Genomic DNA, 22,161 nt, shown 5'->3' on the forward strand with positions numbered 1-22,161 from the left:
AAGTGCTAATATTTGCTGTTTCTTCAGTTTCTTGGTTGGTTATGTGACAGTTTTAAAACCAAGTTGTTTGATGCAGGAGAGAAAAGTCAGTTTATTTAAGATTCAATAAATATCAATTCTCTGTTTACATAACAAGTTGGTGATGTAAATAAAGGTTGGAAAAAGACATGACACACAAATTGTTTCCAATTTCTGGACAGTTTTTTGTTTTACTCAAATTTGTAAACGTGGCTTGCCTAGTTATTGCAGCAACACCTCGTATTCTTTTTAGTCCATAGCCCAAGATGTAAAGACAATGAAGAACCCAATTTGCCACCAGAAATTCATACACTCGGAACTAGCCATCATTAAATGGCTGTTAAGTTTTTAGTATTGATGGAATAATATTGTAAATAGCATAGACATAGAAAACATTAAATAGGATATTGATTTTTTATGCCACATAATACCAATGGTGGCCACAAGAGGCAAACACTGAACAATTCAGAGACAGCAAATGGTCACACAAAGCTCTTGACCACAGGTTCAGTAAATGCTGCAGCATAAACATATCATCCATACACATCTCACTGTCCTGAGAATTTGGCACTTGTGCAGAACATGTTCAATCTTAGCCCGGGAAATCAACGCTCCAGGCAGCTTGTGAGAGTAGACTCACAAGGCATGTTGTGCATCAAGTATTGCATAAAGAATTAAACTTTTGAACATGGAATCCCCATTGCAAGCAGCAGCTGACACCAGAAGACTATGGTCTCAAAATGGAGTATCAGCAGTTAATGTTGGAATGGCACGAAGACTGGCCTCAATTGTTTTGTAACATTCTCTGGAGTAATGAGGCCATATTCCCTGTGGAAGGTTCCATCAGTTGCCACTATTGTCATTACTGGATGGCAGAGGATCCTGGAGTTACAGTGGAGAAGTTGCATTCTCATCCAGAAATGACCATGTGGTATGGAATAACAGTTACAAATGTCATTGACCCATATCTCTGCGTGAAACAATGAACGGGACACACTACCTTCAAATCCTTCAGGATTACGTTTGGCCCATGGTAAATGGATGGGTAAATACCGATGACGCCTTCTTGAAAGATGGTGCACCATCTCACTTTGCAAATGTTGTGCAGAACTGGTTGGATGACAAGTTTCCAGCACATTGGCTGGGGAGATGTGGACCTCATGAATGGCCTGGAAGAATTCCAGAACTGACACCTTGTGACTTCTTTTTATGGGGATGGGCAAGAGGAGGCGCATCAGGTGAAACCTTGCATGTTGGTCGAATTGGAAGCACGGATTCGGGGAAGTTCTTACCAACATCCCACACAACTTCCTCCAGAAAGTTGTGGATTGCATTCCAGACCATTTGAGGAGATTGGTCAACGCCACAGGTGCCTACATTAAAATTTAATGGACTGTTAATGTATGCAATCATATTCCCATGTAATAGTGCACATACTGTATTAATTTGATTAAAAAACTCCACAAAGATAAGTTGTGTGTCAGTTTCAATACCTAGTAACTTCCCAATCACCCTGTAATGAGTGCTATCGACAGGGAATGTCAAATTGATTCCATATTTTTAGATTTCCAGAAGGCTTGAGACACCGTTCCTCAAAAGCACCTTCTAACCAAATTGCATGCCTATGGAATAACACCTCAGTTGTGCAACTGGATTTGTAAGTTCCTGTCAGAAAGGTCACAGTTCGCAGTAATAGACAGAAAGGCATAGTGTAAAATAGAAGTAATATCCGGCATTCCCCAAGGAAGTGTTATAATAGCTCTATTGTTCCTGATGTACAGATTGGTCGGAAATTCCCATTACAGACTTCTAGGACTTGTAGAGGGGAGTGAGTGCATTGTATTTTGAATAGGAACCCATGTCCATAATCATCATCCAACGAGACTACAGGGCGTCAAAGTTATAGGTGTGGGCATCTGTAAACGTACATATACACAGGGTGATTCCATGATGATGATACAGACTTTCTAGGATGATGGAGGATGATAAATGTATTAATTTAAAGTAAGGATCCCTGTACCGGAAACGAATGAGTCGAAAGTTATAAACGAAAACCGTTCTGATACCTCTGACAGTTGAATACATGTACCGGTTCTTGTGTTGTGAAGAGTGTAGGGCTGGTAACTTTCAGTGGTGGTAGTGTGGACCAAACAAGAAGAAATGTCCAATAAACGTGGGCTTTAAAGTGCATACCTTAACAGCTATGAACACTTGCTCAGTAGAGGAGATATGTTTCACATTAGCAAAGATGAACGAATGGTCATAGCTCTTCAGTCATGCAATTTAGAGCCCACATTTATTGGACATTTTTTCTTGTTTTTGTCCACACTACCATCACTGAACGTTACCAGCCCTACACTCTTCGCAACACAAGAACCGGTACATGTATTCAACTGTCAGAGGTATCAGAACGGTTTTCATTTATAACTTTTGACTCATTCGTTTCCGGTACTGGGATCCTTACTTCAAATTAATATATTTATCGTCCTCCATCATCCTAGAAAGTCTGTAACATCATCACGGAATCACCCAGTGTATACGTACATTTACAGATGCCCGCGCCTATAACTTTGACACTCTGTAGTCTTGTTGGATGATATTTCTGGACATGGGTTCCTATTCAAAATACGATGTACTCACTCCCCTCTAAAAGTCCTAGAAGTCTGTAATGGGAATTTCCGACCACCCTGTATATTAACAACATAGGAGACAATGTGACAAGCCCTCTTAGATTGTTTGTAGATGATGCTATCATTTACCATCTTGTAAAATCAGATGACCAAAACGAATTGCGAAATGATTTAAATACTGTATCTGTACGGTGTGAATAGTGGCAATTGACCCTGAATAAAGAAAAATGTGTAGTTATTCACATGAGTACTACAAGAAAACTGCCAAATTTAGATTACGCTATAAGTCACACAAATCTGAAGGCTGTAAATTCAACTAAATACTTAGGGATTACATCTACATCTACATGGATATTCTGCATATCGCATTTATGTGGCTGGCAGAGGGTTCATCAAACTACCTTCACAATTCTCTATTATTTCAATCTCGTATAGCACGTGGAAAGTACAAACACCTACATCTTTACGTATGAGCCCTGATTACCCTTATTTTATTGTGGTGATTGTCTCTCCCTATTTAGGTCAGCATCAACAGAATATTTTCACATTCGGAGGAGAAAGTTGGTGATCAGAAATTTGTGAGAAGATTCCATCACAACGAAAAACGCCTTCCTTTTAATGATGTCCAGTTCAAATCCTGTATTGTTTCAGTGACACTCTCCCCCATATTTCACGATAATACAAAATGTGCTGCTCTTCTTTGAACTTTTTCGATGTACTCCATCAATCCTATGTAGTAAGGATCCCACACCGCTAAGCAGTATTCTAAAAGAGGACGGACAAATGTAGTTTAGGCAGTATCCCTAGTAGATCTCCTAAATTTTCTAAGTGTCCTGCCGATAAAACGCAGTCTTTGGTTAGCCTTCCCCACAACATTTTCTGTGTGTTCCATACAATTTAAGTTGTTTGTAATTATAATTCCTAGGTATTTAGTTGAATTTACGGCCTCTAGATTTGACTGATTTATCATGTAACTGAAGTTCAACGAATTCCTTTTGGCACTCATGTGGATGACCTGACACTTTTCATTATTTAGGGTCAACTGCTAATTTTCGCACCATTCAGATATCTTTTCTAAATTGTTTTGCAATTTGTTTTGATCTTCTGATGACTTTATTAGTCGATAAACGACAGCATCATCTGCAAATAACATAAGACAGCTGCTCAGATTGTCTCACAAATAGTTTATATAAATAAGGAACAGCAGAGGTCCTATAACACTAGCTTGGGGAACACCAGAAATCACTTCTGTTTTACTCGATGACTTTCCATCAATCATACGAACTGTGACCCCTCTGACAGGAAGTCAGAAATCCAGTCACATAACTGAGACGATATTCCATAAGCACACAATTTCACTACAAGCTGCTAATGTGTGTCAAAAGCCTTCCGGAAATCCATAAATATGGAATCGATCTGAAATCCCTTGTTAATAACACTCAACACTTCGTGCGAATAAAGAGCTAGTCGTGTTTCACAAGAACGATGTTTTCTAAACCCATGTTGACTGTGTGTTAATAGACCATTTTCTCTGAGGTAATTCATAATGTTCGAACACAATATATGTTCCAGGATCTTGCTGCATATCAAAGTTAATGAGATTAAGTGGATTACTCCTGCTAGGAGTCAAACAGTTGCTATGAGCCAAACATTTGTATATGATAAGTATGGAGCTAATGCATCGGCATACTCCGAAAGGAACCTAATTGGTATACAGTCTGGACCAGATGATTTGCTTTTATTAAGTGATTTAAGTTGCATCCACTATTCCGAGGATATTTACTTCTACGTTACTCATGTTGGCAGCTGTTCTTGATTCGAATTCTGGAATATTTACTTTGTCTCTTTTGTGAAGACATTTCGGAAGGCTGTGTTTAGTAACTCTGCTTTGGCTGCACTGTCTTAAATAGTATCTCCATTGCTATCACGCAGAGAAGGCATTGATTGTTTCTTCACATACGACCAGAATCTCTTTGGATTTTGTGCCAGGTTTCGAGACAGTTCCATTGTGGAAACTGTTATAAGCATCTCACATTGAAGTCCGCACTAAATTTTGAACTTCTCTAACAATTAGAAATAACCTAAATTGGAACGATCACATAGATAATGTTGTGGGTAGAGCAAACCAAAGACTGCGATTCACTGGCAGAACTGGTAGAAAGTGCAACGGGTCTACTAAAGTGACTGCTTAAACCACACTTGTTCACCCTATTCTGCAGTATTGCTGTGCCGTGTGGGATATGCATCAGGTGGGACTGACGGATGACATCGAAAAAGTACAAAAAAGGGCAGCTTGTTTTTGTATTATTGCGAAATAGGGGAGATAGTGCCAGTGATATGTTAATTGGAGTAGCAATCGTTAAAACAAAGAGGTTTTTCATTGCGACGGGATATTCTCATGAAATGTCAATCACCAGTTTTCTCCTCCAATTGCGAAAACATTCTGTTGGCCCCGAGCTACATAGGGAGAAATGATCATCACGATACAATAAGATAAATCCGGGCTCGCACAGAAAAATTTAAGTGCTCGTTTTTCCCGTGCGCCATTCAAGAGTGGAAAGGTAGAGAGACAACTTGAAGTTGGTAGTGATGTTTGCCTGCTTTATTTCTTTGTTGATTGTCCTTAGTGTCAACATACTGCATTGTTACACTGGCTGAAAAATGGGGTTTGTAACTTCGACACTGACTACTGTAAATAATGTAGACGACAGGTGCACAGTTGCGTTTCACAGTTTATTTTATCTGTTCACAACCCCCCAATAATACACAGTTATATATGGCCAGTGCTGTATTGTTTAACTTTCGATAAGCTGCATTAATAGGTTGCAAGTGAACATCCACATACTGTTACAATAGTTTACTGTTGTACATCTACAAGCAGTAAAAGCCTAACCACACTGTCCACAGTTATTGTAGAATGATACAGTACATACTGAACAGACGCTATCATTGTTTTAACACGTGACCTAACTGTGTTCCACTTATTTCACATTTAATTTGGATGCATTGTTGTTGATCTAATCAGTACAGTTTCTTTGACTGAAACCCGTCTGTGGACTGACTGTCTTGGGACCAAAAATTGGGCCCTTATGTATCCTCACAATAATAGGTACTGAAACTGCACATTGTTTGAAGTTAAATTTACTGAAATTACAATTAAAATTTAATGAGTTAAACTAACTGAATACATTGAAAAATTCGTTCTTTTTAATAGTTTCTTCTTCTGCAAGGGTTAGGCCAAATTATTTGTTTAAATCGTGAAATTGACAAATATTGTTATGCAAACAATACTTTTGACAATACTGTTAATTACTTTGGAATTAAGGGCTGGCTTTGCTAACATGTTTACAAATAGAGCCCAATAAATCCTTCAAGAATAATGTTAGTTGTTCCTCCGAATGTTTATAATTATTACAGTATTTATATTTGTTTATAAGTCAGCAATATAATTTAAGTTATGAAACAATTACTGATTTCACCATATAACAAAGGTACTAACTAGGAATAGTTGAAATAAATTAGAAAATCAATTACATACATAAAACTAAGCACAAAATTAGAACTGGTGTTATATTCTTTAAAATTGAGGGCCAACCTTTCTCTTTTTTGAAAATGCAGATTGTACTCACTTATGTTAATGGGAATTAATTAAAAATAAAAAATTAATTTTAAGGAGGCAGATGGCAAAACAAGGGGAAGTAAAAATATCCCAGCTTGCTTCGTCACGTGGTTCATTGAACTCTCTCCAGGCACTTTACTGTGAATAAGAGTAATCATGTAGATTTTGATGTAAATGTAGGTAAAATTGTTTTGTATGTAGATGATATTTTTGTAATGCCCAAAACTTAGGTGGAGCACTTAAAGTATTAGACAAATTGATGACTAAATTGTAAAAGAGGGGTAAAACATTAAAGTTGACAATTGCAGTTTGGCTGGAAGGATGTAAAGTTTTTTGGACATTTAATACACCACAGTGATACATTGAGATCTGGAAAAAATCAGAAGCAATCTGCTGGAGAGCTACCCTGCAGTGTTGAAACTGACAAAGCAAAGAATAGTATAGGCAAAGAGTAAGCAAAAGCCGGCCACTGTGGCCGAGCAGTTCTAGGCGCTTCAGTCTGGAACCGCACTGCTGCTGTGATCGCAGGTTCGAATCCTGCCTTGGGCATGGATGTGTGTAATGTCCTTAGGTTAGTTAGGTTTAGGTAGTTCTAAGTCTAGGGGACTGATGACCTCAGATGTTAATTCCCATAGTGCTTAGAGCCATTTGAACTATTTTTCGAATAAGCAAAGCCAAGAATAATTTGAAACTGTCAAAGAGAAATTGTTGACCACTCCACGCCCACACCAACGTGACTTCGCACTACCCTTTTGTGTGGCAACAAATTCATCCTATTATGGCATGAACTGTTGGGTGTATCAAAAAAATAGAAGACATGTACATGGGAAAGTGAACATTGCATTTGCAAGTAGGCTGTTTACTAATCACAAAAGAAATTTTCCAGTTGCTGAAAATGATTAGTGTGGTTTGTGGACTTTAAAAAAAATTATAAATACAGTAGAGCGTCGATTATCTGAACGTCGGTCAACCAAACGAATGCTTAACCGAACTGTGTTCTCGTTCGCACCTGTTACTCTCCCAACCTACCGTCCATCATCCACCTCACTCCCAAACCAAGTTTCCCACAGTAGTCGCCGTACTCACAAAAGAGTGCCTGGGTGGATAGTACGATTTTTATGAAGAGGTTTCTGGATGTTTTCGTACTCCCTGTAAAAGCTCATCAGCTAAAGAATGGGAAGAGGGAGAAAACACTACTTCTCCTTGACAATGCACCAACTCATCCATCATGTGATATTTTTAACAAAAAGACGAGTTCATAAAGGTAATATTTCTTCCACCTAACGTAACCTCCTTAGTACAGCCCATGGATCAAGGCGTTATTGAGACTTTCAAACAATATTACAGGAAAGAATTGTTGTGTAAGTTATTGTTAGAAAGAGAAGAGGATGGAGAAGAAAGTCTCTTAAGAAATCATAAGAATATTGACTGGAAAGACATGTCCTGCATGATCAGCGCAGCATGGAATAGTGTAAAGGAAGAGAATTTGAAGAAAGCCTGGAATAAAATTATGGACACAGAAGAAAATTCACAAGGTATGATTGAAAATGACAAACAGAATGATATGTCCGAAATTCTCGGTATGCTAAAAGAAATAGATTGCCACGAATGTGGTGAAGAAGGCATTCATGAATGGATGAAAATCGATGATGCAGATCCAGGACACCAAACCATGCAGGACAGCGAGATTGTAAACGTCGCCACTGATAAAGATGACGCTGCCAGCATCTCATCAATCAGTGCTCCAGAAAGTGAAGATGAAAGTATACCAACAGCTTCTGAGGCATTCACTTGTTTAGCTACTGCCTTGCGATGGTTTGAAGCCCAAGATGAGAGTGACCAGTTTCAGATATCTGTAATGAAAAAAGTGCGTGACTTAGCTGCTCGTAAGTGTGTAGGCTTGCTTAGACAGACAAACATAAAGGATTTTTTTAAACGTTAATTTTGTATACTGTGTGCATTGTTCATGCAAAATGCATATGTAATATGTATATATTTTTGTTTAAGAAACTGTACCACATGCTATATATTCCTACTGAAGTTGCCTTTGTATGTTACTTTGTAATACTAAAAGAGATGCTTGTTTTTATGAATAAATTTACTGTACAGTACTTCTTTTTGGCAAATAAACATATACAGTTCAATTATCTGAACAAACCAGTTTTCCGAACACCCATGTCCCCCAATTACTTTGGATAATCGACGCTCTACTGTATTTGTTGGCAGATCATAAAATCATTGTAGTAATTGACTACAAAGCTTAGAATTGTTGTTAAGGAGCAATATATACCATAGCAGGTTTACTTGGTGGACTTCGTTTCTGCATGAGTTTGACGTTAGTGAAAAGTATTTAAGAGGAGAGAAGAATGTTATACCAGATGCATTGCTTTATTGGTGGGGCTTTGTGGCACCCTTACCTTATGATGGGATAGTGGTCTGTAGCAGTGTTACAGGAAAAAAATTGACTACCACTTCATATAACTTACTTCCATACTGCCTTTAAACTAAATTCTAATGTACTGTTGTATCAGATTTGTATCATTCTGCTTGTTAGTGAAAGATTTGGAAAAAAGAGGGAATCTAATTCAGATGGTTTAAAAGTTATTAATTTTTTGCAATTTTATAAATGGTGATTAGGCCTAATCACCTAATTTCTAAGGGACAAGTGGCTTGTGTAGTACTATGAGTTTTGGTACAAAAATAGAACATTATAAATGTTCACTACACATTACAAAAATATTACAAAATTTTACTCCATTGTTTTGGTGTTTTGAGTCTTAAAAACGATCTACTTTTTGTCGATTTTTGAGTATTCTGGCTTAACTTTGTATTGCCAACACACTCAATGTTTTACATCTTCTGAAAGTGCTATACTACATCTGCCTTCCATAATTAAAGTGTTATCTGCTTTATGTTGGAATTTTTGGAGGTGTCATTTTAAAAACAGAAAATGGGATAAAAGTTTTGCAATTAATGCACAGTGGTAACACCTTATAATGTTCTATTCTGAACCATCACCCAGTCCTATGATGTGCCACTTTTGAACTAGACCATTATACCCTTTCAAAACTAGTTGATTAATTATCATTTTTCAAGATGCAAAAAAATTAACTTCTAAACTGTTTGAATTAGAGAAGTGGATTTTATGATTTTTCAAAATATTTCTCTGACAGGGCAGAATAAAACAAATTTGATAAGAAAGTAAATTAGAAGTAAGTCGAAGGGCAGCATTAAAACGAGTGATATTACGTGGTATGTTAAATTTTTCTCTAATGCAATAGTTATTTGATAAAGTACCACACTTTACACCATTGAAGTCTTTCAAAGGTGCTTTGTAGTGCCACTGGAAAGACTATGTAGTTCCATTAAGTGTCATAATGTCATAGCATTAAACGATGAAAATTATTTGTGTACATATAAGAAATATCCACTATATTGTAGGGTAACACTTTCCAAAAATGTCTTATCAGTATATGTATTTTGCGTGGGCTATCTTTATTCTCTCTCTCTCTCTCTCTCTCTCTCTCTCTCTCTCTCTCTCTATCTATCTATCTATCTATCTATCTATCTATCTATCTGAGATATAAAAAGTCATTGTTTTCTTACGTTATTAAGAAAGTCATTTTATAGTAACACTGTGTTTTGCATGTGTGTTTATACGTAACTTGTCCAAACCCTTGTAAAAAATGGTTAAAGAATGAATAAATGTTGTTAACATACAAAACTGATTCCTCTGTTCCCTTTTAGTAGAACACCAGATTCATTGGCTTTAAAATTCAGAGACTTCATATTCATTTGCAAGAATAAAATTGTTGGCACAATAAGGACATGTGCAATATCTTGGGGAATGTGGGAGCAGGCAGAGCTGTTTGCATTGCACTGAGGTTTGAATTAAGTTTGATGATCAGTTTACTTTGTAAAAGATATGATTTTCTTGTTCTGTTGTATAATAAAATATCACATCTCTGTGGGAGTTTTTCTCCCTATTTGACAGGAAATGGGAGGCTTCTATTTTACTTGCACCAAGATTTGTGTGTAGCTATTTGAAACAGTAGAAACACTTTTAGCATGGGGTGAATACTGCTTGCATTTCCATTCCTTTTAAGACAGTTGATTTCGCCTCTAACACTGTTGATACCACTGGTTCAGCTGATCTTTGAACTGTTTTGTTTGACTGACTTTGCAATAAGTCTGTCTGATGACCAGAGGAAAGAAATTTAATGGCACTGGTTTTTGCCAGTGAATTTTTACACGTTTGTCATCACACAGTTTCATTTTATCTATTTCCTATGTGAATTCTATGTGCTGCAAAATCTTGGTGCAGGAATTCAATATCAGTTACTTCAACATCAGTATATGTACTTGCAGTTTTCACTGGAAATATCATTCCTGTTGGCATTTTGCTCCGTTTACTTTGGCTGAAAAATCAGTGCACGCAATTGTTCCATTACCATTGTTTGCCCCTGCAACTAATTACATGGTCATGTTTCACTAGACTGAGTGATTTGCACTGTATATTGCTTGTAATATCTATATACATGGCATTATTCGTTAAATTCATTTAAACTTTCAGTTGAATGCTGAAATTTAATTCAGCACTTTTACTCACTTTCTGCCTTGAATATCTGATAACAGTATTTTATTTACTGAAATGCTTTGTCTAACTATTTATTTTCTGATAATTTGTTATTGATCAGTTTTTAGTGTATTTTTGTTTTCAGTATTTCACCATTAAAGAAGATGTTTTGGATTTTTCTTGAAACTGTGGGCGTCATTCTAGGCCCAAACAACTTTCATTGTACAGCAGTCCATTTACCAATTTTCTGGACCTGTATGATGCAGTTTAAAACATGTTTTTCATGTTCTAAGTGCATTTAGTATTTTCTAGTATGCAACTACTCACGTTTATATTTTAAGGGTATGAGCGCTCCTACTATGACATGATTTCAGTTTTATTACATGTATTGTGAAATTTTGTTGCTAAATTGGTGTCACCACATGTAGAGCTCATCTAGAGCTTCTTGTTTTGGGTTTACAGTTACTTAACTGACATGAAACACCAAATTGCTTTTTCAGTGTAACACTTTTAGTTTTGAATTTATTTTTTCCCATATGAGAGATGCTCATGAACTGAAGGTGGTAATACAAGATATTTGTTACTACACTCACTGGTCTTTATTTCAGTTATTTTGCGTAATTTTGAAATTGTGAGACAAGTTGCTTTACGTTATTAGAGAAATGGAATTTTTCACAAGTTGAACACTTTTCCTCATTTTTATGAGTTCACATCAGTGGAACCACGAAATTAACAACTTACATTCAGTGCCATTTTAACATAGTTCATAAGCATCAACATTTTAAGTGTACCAGAAGCTTCTACAACTTTCTTTAAATCTAGCATTTCGTTTCATTACATTGAATAGAAATTTACAACTATTTCTGGTTCCCAATCGTTGGAGTACGCCCCACTTCACTCGCTTTTGAAAGCCCACTGGCAAACTCTCACCTCAAAATCAATTTTTAAAGCTGGTCAAGAGGAGGATACTGAGGTGGTAAGATACTATTGACATGATTATACACACTGTGGATGCAATGTCCCCTGTTCTTAAGACCTTCCACACTGGATTCCTGTGCCATGGTGGTTTGGTGAAATAGCTGCAACTATCAGTTTTGAAGGATGCTTTGACAGACAACATATTTTTATGGACCATTTAACAGCATTCTCAAGACATCAGGCAAAGACATGGTTTTTAATAAAGGGAAAGCAGGAAGGCTAGAAACAGTATGTATCGTCTATAAGAGCCCACAACCCACCGGCTCTGAATTGTGCAGGTGGAAACTCTCCCTGCAATATATCCTACATTCCCATGACGTTCCTGGCCTCAACCTTTGTTAGTCATTGTCCTCACCCATCTAGCCCCTTCCCTGTTCCCATTCCAGTACTACACAGCCCTCTATTCCACCAACACACTGTCTTTTCACTTCTCTCCTTTCCCGCTACCTCCTCCTCCCTATCTCTCCCCCTCCCTATCTCTCCCCCTCCCTATCTCTCCCCCTCCCTATCTCTCCCCCTCCCTATCTCTCCCCCCCACTCTCCCCCCCACTCCCCACTCCCCCCACTCTCCCCCCCACTCCCCACTCCCCCCACTCTCCCCCCACTCTCCCCCTCTACTCTCCCCCCACTCTCCCCCTCTACTCTCCCCCCACTCTCCCCCCTCTCCCCCCTCTCCCCCTCACTCCCCCCCCCAATTGCACCTAGTTGGCTCACCCCCTCTCCACCTCGTCCCTGAGTACTCCCCAGCAGTACTTCATCATCCCCCACCCCTACTCTGCTATCTCTACCCTGTCTCCTCCTTACCTCCACCCAGTTGCCTCTCCCACCATGGACTGCTGCTGCTGCTGCTGCTGCTGCTGCTCATAGTCTGACTTCAGCTGCTAGAGACTGTGGTCATGTGTGTGTGTTTTGATTATTTTTGACGAAGGCCTTGTTGGCTGAAAGCTTATTTTGTGACAGTCTTTTTGCTGTGCCTACCTGTGACTCAGCATCTCTGCTATATGGTGAGTAGCAACTGTCCTTTTAATAGTATTGTGGAACCACAGAAAACTATTTGCTTACTAAGTGCCAATTGCAATACTGTCTGTATGTGAACTGTTCATGTCCCATGTAGGACTTATTATTAGGAAAAGAGTAGAATAAAGTTGAAATTATGTCACACAACAAATTTAAAAGTCAATCAGAATAATTTAAACTGAGAACTGATGTGTGAATTCCTGCATCTACTCTCTTATGTGTGTTATCAACAAATAATGTCTTAGTCATCTGCAATATTTCCCAGTTCATATGCAGAATGCTTTTGACATTAAAAAATTGGTTTGAAGGTAATATGGGTGTGATCACTGACAATGAACCCACTTCAAGATAAGATTGAACAGTTAGTTTTTTATTTGTTAAGCATCCATTCATCAAATATTTGATATAGGATGTAGCTTACTTTGTTTATTAGTACACAATTTTAAGTACATGCTACATAACATTAACATTGATTCAGCGGCATAAATCATTTAAGCACATGATGCGTTACAGTAAATCATTTAAATACAATATGTTAATATAATAGTACAACCTAATATGTAGCACAATACATAACAAAACCAGTTCCACATACATAATACAAAAAAGGACGTAATTTAAATTAATGTCAATAGATAATCATTTTCCGAAGGAAATAATTTAAATTTGTGTCAACAGATATTCATTTACAGTATAGTAACACCTGTCTATGAATATGTTTTCAAAGCCACTTTGAATTAATGTGTTTCTTTTATTTCCTTGGTGTGCTGGGGAAGTTTACTGGAAAGGTTTTGCCGTTTTTCAGTGGTCGACTTTGTCTGAGAGTTGTGCTTGCATGTTCGCTGTGGAAGTCTGCCTTTTGACTGGAGTCATGTGCATGGACTGCTTGATTTATGCATACTAAGTGGTTTTTAGTTTTTGAAATTTCCTTTATGTATGTGATTATATCCAGAAATTACACGCATGTTAGTGATTGTATCTGGAGTGCTTTAAAAGAGGAGTTTGCAAGAATTTCTGGGTGTGGTATCTTCAAATGCCCTAATGATCCTCTTCTGTGCTATATTTTCCCATATTGCAGCAGTGATTGTGCTTGGGCATAATACACACTTTTTTTAGTGTTTATTTTGTTGTACACCTAGTAAGTACACTCCTGGAAATGGAAAAAAGAACACATTGACACCGGTGTGTCAGACCCACCATACTTGCTCCGGACACTGCGAGAGGGCTGTACAAGCAATGATCACACGCACGGCACAGCGGACACACCAGGAACCGCGGTGTTGGCCGTCGAATGGCGCTAGCTGCGCAGCATTTGTGCACCGCCGCCGTCAGTGTCAGCCAGTTTGCCGTGGCATACGGAGCTCCATCGCAGTCTTTAACACTGGTAGCATGCCGCGACAGCGTGGACGTGAACCGTATGTGCAGTTGACGGACTTTGAGCGAGGGCGTATAGTGGGCATGCGGGAGGCCGGGTGGACGTACCGCCGAATTGCTCAACACGTGGGGCGTGAGGTCTCCACAGTACATTGATGTTGTCGCCAGTGGTCGGCGGAAGGTGCACGTGCCCGTCGACCTGGGACCGGACCGCAGCGACGCACGGATGCACGCCAAGACCGTAGGATCCTACGCAGTGCCGTAGGGGACCGCACCGCCACTTCCCAGCAAATTAGGGACACTGTTGCTCCTGGGGTATCGGCGAGGACCATTCGCAACTGTCTCCATGAAGCTGGGCTACGGTCCCGCACACCGTTAGGCTGTCTTCCGCTCACGCCCCAACATCGTGCAGCCCGCCTCCAGTGGTGTCGCGACAGGCGTGAATGGAGGGACGAATGGAGACGTGTCGTCTTCAGCGATGAGAGTAGCTTCTGCCTTGGTGCCAATGATGGTCATATGCGTGTTTGGCGCCGTGCAGGTGAGCGCCACAATCAGGACTGCATACGACCGAGGCACACAGGGCCAACACCCGGCATCATGGTGTGGGGAGTGATCTCCTACACTGGCCGTACACCACTGGTGATCGTCGAGGGGACACTGAATAGTGCACGGTACATCCAAACCGTCATCGAACCCATCGTTCTACCATTCCTAGACCGGCAAGTGAACTTGCTGTTCCAACAGGACAATGCACGTCCGCATGTATCCCGTGCCACCCAACGTGCTCTAGAAGGTGTAAGTCAACTACCCTGGCCAGCAAGATCTCCGGATCTGTCCCCCATTGAGCATGTTTGGGACTGGATGAAGCGTCGTCTCACGCGGTCTGCACGTCCAGCACGAACGCTGGTCCAACTGAGGCGCCAGGTGGAAATGGCATGGCAAGCCGTTCCACAGGACTACATCCAGCATCTCTACGATCGTCTCCATGGGAGAATAACAGCCTGCATTGCTGTGAAGGTGGATATACACTGTACTAGTGCCGACATTGTGCATGCTCTGTTGCCTGTGTCTATGTGCCTGTGGTTCTGTCAGTGTGATCATGTGATGTATCTGACCCCAGGAATGTCTCAATAAAGTTTCCCCTTCCTGGGACAATGAATTCACGGTGTTCTTATTTCAATTTTCAGGAGTGTATTTTTATGGCATAGCATAGCATGCCCCACATTATGTTGTCTTGAATCCAAAAGCCTAGATATTTTGATGTGTTTACAGTTTCTAATTTTTTATTAAATAGGTTTATGGTGGAGGTTAATGGATGTTTATTGTGTGTGGTATAAAGGTGCATTGCTACAGTTTTCTCTGTGTTAGCATTAGGATGGTTTGTGGTGATTAGATTAGATTTTATAATGTGTGTGGTGCAATTTTGTACTTCATATTGTAGTTCTACAGCAGTTTTGCCTTTTATCCATAAATTTGTGTCATCTGTAAATGTTATATATTTTTGGGAATCACAAGATGATTCTAGATCATTGATAAATATTAAGTGCAATACTGGGCCAAAGATAGAACATTGAGCACACCATACTTAATTTATTTTCTTTTAGGTGGGGAGATGTACATAATGTTTTCTTTGAGATGCATGATTTCAACTATCTGCTTTTGTCGCCCACTCATGTGCCAGGCCCCTAATTCTTACATACTCCTATTTTTGAAGCAATAAGTTGTGGTCTATCAGATGAAAAGCGTATTTGAGTTCCAGAAATATTGCTGATATGTGTTTTTTCTGGTCTTTTGCAACCAAGACTTTATTAACAAAGTCAATAATGGCCGTTTCTGTTGATTTGAATTTTCTGAACCAATTCATACAAAATTATTTTTTTCTATGAATGAAACCTGTCTTAAAAAAAAATGGCAGCAGAAATATTCACCTGTAGTTCTTTTCATTTGTCTTAGCTCCCTTCTTGAAAAGAGGTCTTGGCCATTTTTAGTTTTTCTGGGAAAAGATCACTACAAAATGAAGAACTACAAAGATGAGTGCGGATTAGTCAGTACTGTTCCACATGTTTCAAATATTTAATCAGGGACATCATTCATACCTAAAGAACATTTTGGTTTTAATTCCTTTGCAATAATCAATATTTCCTTTCCATTTGCTGGATAGAAAAAGATTGTTTTTTCATTTAAGTTAATTTTTTGCTCATCTCTGTTACCAGAAGCTGTTTTTGCATCAGTTTGTTTGCTATTTGTGTGAAATATACATTAAATACATCAGCTACCCAATGTGGGTCAGAAAGTTTGTCTCCATTTTCAAGCCAATTAATGTTACAGTGTTTTTTGTGTGTTTCGCAGTTTCTCTCCTAACAATGGCTGACACTGCTTTCATTTTATTTGTAGCTTTTTCCATGTAATTATCATTTGTTGACTTTTTGACATTCTGATAGTGTTATCTATTTGTATCTTTAAAAATATGCATCAAATTCTGGAAATTTTTGGTTTACTTGGTTGTGGTATAGAGAAATCTTTTTTCCTTCAGTGAAACTTTTATGTCTGCAGTTGTCCAGCTATTTTTTGTATTTTTTCCCTGATTTTCTTTTTTCTGAGCGAGAAGTAAACTTCAAAATAATGTTGGAAGGTGCTTAAAAATTTATCAACTTCTTCATTTTTGTTTCTACAGCTGTATACTTCCTCACACATGTATTTAATTAAGCAGTTAGTAAATGTATTTATATTTTGTAAATTGAAATTCCTAGCAGTGGTTACCAATGTTTTGATAATATGTACAGGGTGATCGATTTTCACTGATATTATTTGTGCAATATGATCTCCAAAACCTGTGGTGAAACATTTTGCATTACATTTTGTAAGAATACCAGTAAATATTTGGTCTATTGTTGTGGCTGAAGTGTTTGTTAAATGTCTTGCTTTTTCTATTATAGGTTTCAAGTTAAATGTTAAGAGGAGGTTCAATATCTCATTTTGTTGTTTTGATTCTACAGGAAAAATCAATATTAAAGTCACCACAAATAATGAGGCCTCTGTTCTTTTTTGAAAACTTATGAATGAGGTATTCTAAATTTTGTAATAAATTGTTCATGTCACTATTGGGGGTCCTGTACAAACAAATTATGGTAATATTTTCATTTAACAGTTCAACACCTGGTATATCCAGATCTTCTTCTCTGAGAATATCTTCTGGGAACTGAAATGATGGCCAACTCAAAAGGTCTTCTGCCATCTCTGCATAATGGTTAGTTTTCACTAAAGTGAGGTGTCACAGGATGTAGATACTGCGATGTTTGCTTATATCTGGTTAAGGTTAACCATTAATACACACTCATTTGGAGATAGATTGGGTCGAAAGTCAAATGAAGGGTAGTGGTTTGAAGGGCAGAGGAAAAAAGTGCCAAGGCAAGAGCCAAGGGAAAAAAACCTGTGCAATAGTTAGGTCAGGTAGTAAGAGCAGTAGCGGATGTCATGCTGCCTGCGACAGGTCATGAAAGGGTAGGCTTTGTTAGTAGTGGGTATATCATGCATGTCAATACTTTTGACGCTGTGTGGTGCTGTTACTTGGCAGCTGCCACTGGGTGCTGGTGTTGATATCTCAGTCAGCATCAGCATACCTGTAACAGTTAGGTTCATCATCGTTTTGTGTCTGATAGGTCATATATCAGATGCACAGTGTAGGGTGATATTGGCGATTTGTTTGTGCGTTAGTGGGCGAGCTCGTCGGTCTCCCTGCTGTAACCTGTTGGTTGGCTTTAATAGCAGCTGGCATATCTAGTCAGTGTTGCTGATATGCAGGGGCTTGCCAATGTTTGTCACTTGTTGGTGTATGTTAGATTGCCATAGGTGGTTATGCCCTAACTAGTCGTGTCTTTGCCTGCTTATTGTTCCACCCATGGGTGTGGTCATAGTTTCCCAGAGTAAGGATGAAAGGATTGTTCGAGTCTTGGAGTCCCTGTATAGTTGTGTGGAGTGTTTTTTGAAAAGTTCCTTGAGAGTTTCAAGGCAGTATTAATCGTGAACATCCAAGGGGTGTGTGTGTGTGTGTGTGTGTGTGTGTGTGTGTGTGTGTGTGTGTGTGTGGAGTGTTTTTTGAAAAGTTCCTTGAGAGTTTCAAGGCAGTATTAATTGTGAACATCCAAGGTGTGTGTGTGTGTGTGTGTGTGTGTGTGTGTGTGTGTGGGCGCGCGCGCGCGTAGTGTGGAGCATTGCTGATGATGCATAGCACTTTGTTATGTATGATCTGCAGGTGTGTAGGAGCTGCATATCCTCAGACGGGAGCTGAGTACGTCATCAGCGGTCTAACCAGTGTCATGTATATGGACCTCGTCACCCTCCTATTCAGTGTACTTTACCTGTTGAACATTGGGTAGAGTTGTTTGAGCCTTGTGTGCACTCTGTTGGCAATGTATTTGATGTGATCCCCCCATGTAAGTTTCTTGCCCAGTCAGACACCAAGATATCTGACTTTCTCTTGGAAATGTATTGGGCGTGTATGTAGTGTTATCTTTCTACAGTGTTGATGTTTGCGCAGTAGTTTCGGTCGGTGTGTGAACAGAACTGCTTTGCACTTGTTGACATTTACTTTAATACGCCTTCGTTCCAACCAAATCACGGCAGTTCTGAGTGCTGTCTGTATTAGCAAATTAATTGCCGATGATTTCCAATCTTTTGTAAGGATTGCTGAGTCATCTGCATAGATAGCTAACGTCATGTTTTGTGTTGCTGGGAATTCGTTAATGTACAGGTTGAACAAGATGGGCCCTAAGATGCTTCCCTGGGGTACTCCAGCTTGGATACCGCGTTGTATTGATTGTTTGTCCTGCACGTCAGTGTTGAAACATCTGTTCGTCAGATATGAGTGTATGAGACGTATGAGTCCGTCCAGGAAACCAGCTTCGCCTAGTTTGCGTATGAGGCCATTGTGCCAAAGACGGTCGAAAGCTTTTATGATGTCCAGGAACACAGCCCCTATGGCTTTTTCATGTTGTAGCCGCGTGTTATATGTTCGACTACGCGGAAGAGTTGTTGCGTTGTTGGTTGGTGATTCCTACAGCTGAATTGTTTCTTGCTGTGGGAGGTACGTATTCGGGAGTTCCAGTCGGGGTGTTTTGCATTTAGATCTCGAGCGGCGATTAGCCGCGATGCTATGTTCAAATGGTTCAAATGGCTCTGAGCACTGTGGGACTTAACTTCCGAGGTCATAAGTCCCCTAGAACTTAGAACTACTTAAACCTAACTAACCTAAGGACATCACACACATCCATGCCCGAGGCAGGATTCAAACCTGCGACCGTAACGGTCGCGCGGTTCCAGACTGTAGTGCCTAGAACGGCTCGGCCACTCCGGCCGGTGATGCTGTGTTGAGAACTGTGCTGACATCACATGTTGCTATGTTTCTAGGAGGATTGTACAGCGAAACCAGTGCGTTGTTGGCTACGTTGAACTTGACCCTGATGGCTGTGGCCTCTAGTCTCTCAAGCGTAGGGATCTCGATGTTCGTGTGTTCTATGTCTTTGTGTATGATGATTGCTGTGCTGCCTCCCCTCCTGCCATCCGTTCGGTCGGTACGATAAATGCAATAGCCTGGGATGTTTAGCTGTTTGCGAGGTGTAAGCAGTGTTTTGTTCAGTAGGGTGATTCGGATACCCTTTCAGTCCATAAACGCAACCATTTTGGCTCTTTTGTTTGTGATCCCGTTGGCATTCCAAAACAGGATCTGTGAGTTTGTGTTGGCGTCTGCATTTCGGGTCTGGTGTGGCGTATTATCCATGTATTGGTGTAAATAGTGGCGTGATTATGGCTTGTATGCTAGTCCAGTTGAGCGAGCCCGACATAAACTGCGTGAAGAGTTGTGAGACACACCCCATAATCTTCATGACTACTTCGATGGTCGTGAGTCTGGGAAATAATGTATCTACTATTCTTTGGAGTGTTGTGGTAATGTTGGACGTGTCAGCCTGTGGGTTCTTGGTTGTGTTGGCGGCCGCTGGTACTTCTGTTGGCGTCTGGTGTGGGCTGGCTTGCGTGTCAGCTGTTTGAGTGTTGATTGTTGGCGCCTGAGTGGTCTCTGTGGTGAGTGGGTGTGTTGTGTGGGTCCTTGTGTTGATGTCCGAATTGTTTTTGTGTGCTGCTGTCCTGTTGCCTGTGTGCTTGTAGTGGTGTGGTCATGCGTCTCCAGTTCTTGTTGTTTCTCCTTCTCTGGCATTGTGGTTGTCCCTGTGTTGGTGCCTCGTCTGTAGTGGGCTGCAGTTCGCGATCTCATGGGGTAGGGTTGTGTCGTTATTTGTGTTGTGTGGTGTATCCGGTGCGTGTGTGGTGTTGTGTGTCTGTTGCTGAGGATGTTTGTTGTGCATGTGCCGAGCCCTGAGATTCCTCTGACCACCCTATGCTGCTGGAACTGCCAGCGACCACTCCAGCAAAAGATATTCCACTCCTTACTGGCGACAGGGGCGGTTTTGAAGCTGTGATGGCAGTAGTTTTAGTGTGTGTTGTATTTTGCGCCTCAGGGCTTCTTTGTATGCAATACGCTCCCTGTAGTTGGCTGGATGGGCTGCACCACAGTTGGCGCATTTGCGTGGCACTGTGTTGGGGAGTTTGCACTGTTGTGTCGTGTGGCCACCAGCGCATTCGCGGCAGGGGGGAGCGAGACTGCATCGGATACCTGTGTATGGCATTGTTGGGAGGTGCGTGGTGTGTTGTCGATTTCAACACTGACGACCATTTGAAGAAATATTTTTAACTTCAGCAGGTCGCAGGACCGGCCACCTCCGCCTTCTAGTTGTGAGATGGTCTCGCTGTGCCGAACTCTACATTCAGCTTACACAAATGCACTCCCATCTGAGGGCGGTGAGTTCCTCGTGTACTGTCTCGATTGGGGTTCGTGAGTCTATCCCCTTGATTACGTACTGCTGTGATTTTCCAGGACTGTCCTGTATGTGAAATGTTCTACCTTTCTTTCTTTCAGAAAGTCCAGCAGATTCGTGTAATCTGATTTGCTCGCCATGTACAGTGTGGCGTGTTCCCCAGTGAGTTTGGAGTAGAATGTTGAAGGATTGGGTTTCTTATTAAATTCTTTATTTAAGAGACTAAGGTCTCCGTAGTTGTGTGTAATGAGTGGTGGGAAGCCAGGCAAGGACTTGTTTGGAATCTGCGTAACTGTTTGTGTGTGCTACAGTCGCAGGGTTGTTCATATTGTTCCCTGTGTTGCTGGTGTTGCTATTTAGTAATGTAGTTGGAGTTGGCAGCAGCACTCGGCGGTTGCCTCGTGGGTTTGTGGAACCACTTGTTTGTGTGTTTTGAAGCGGTTTGAGTTGTGGACAAACCTACTGCCACGTTCCGTCTTCAGAGTTGTTAGTGGCTTCTGTTGGCTCTGGCTCCAGTTCGGTTGGTACCTGAGCCGCCAGAGGTGAGAGCGAGGGCATATCTCTTGTGTCTGTGGCAGCCGCTTGTGTGTGTGGAGCGTGTGTCTGTGTTTGTGTGTGTTCACCCCCATCAGCAGTTCGATCAACTGTTGATGATCGGCGATCTGCTGGTCCTTCGAGGCAACTGCCTCTTGGAACACGGAGAGTGGGACAGAAATGCTGGCGGGAACAGCCCGCATTCCCGCCTCTTGTGCTGCAGCGTTACTGCGGGTTACTGGAGGGGATATGCAGGAAGGATCGGGCATCTTTCCTGCATAGGGACGTTTTATTTGCATACATTCAAGGGAGGGGTGTACGACAATTTTGCTCTTTTCGAAACGACAACATTTGCTTTTTCGGCGAGAGTGCACTATATTGTGTACCTACAGAAGAGGGGAGTCCTTACGACCTATCTGCGCGAAGTGCAGTGCACGCTGCAAGAGAGCGTGGGTAGAAGAGAGCGGCCTACAGTGCGCGGGGTTATCCAACGTGAACGGGCCCCTGACACTGAGTAAACCCTAGAACGGGAGAGTCCATCTGGTA

The sequence above is a fragment of the Schistocerca serialis genome, chromosome 1, assembly GCF_023864345.2.
Source record: "Schistocerca serialis cubense isolate TAMUIC-IGC-003099 chromosome 1, iqSchSeri2.2, whole genome shotgun sequence".
NCBI lineage: Eukaryota > Metazoa > Arthropoda > Insecta > Orthoptera > Acrididae > Schistocerca > Schistocerca serialis.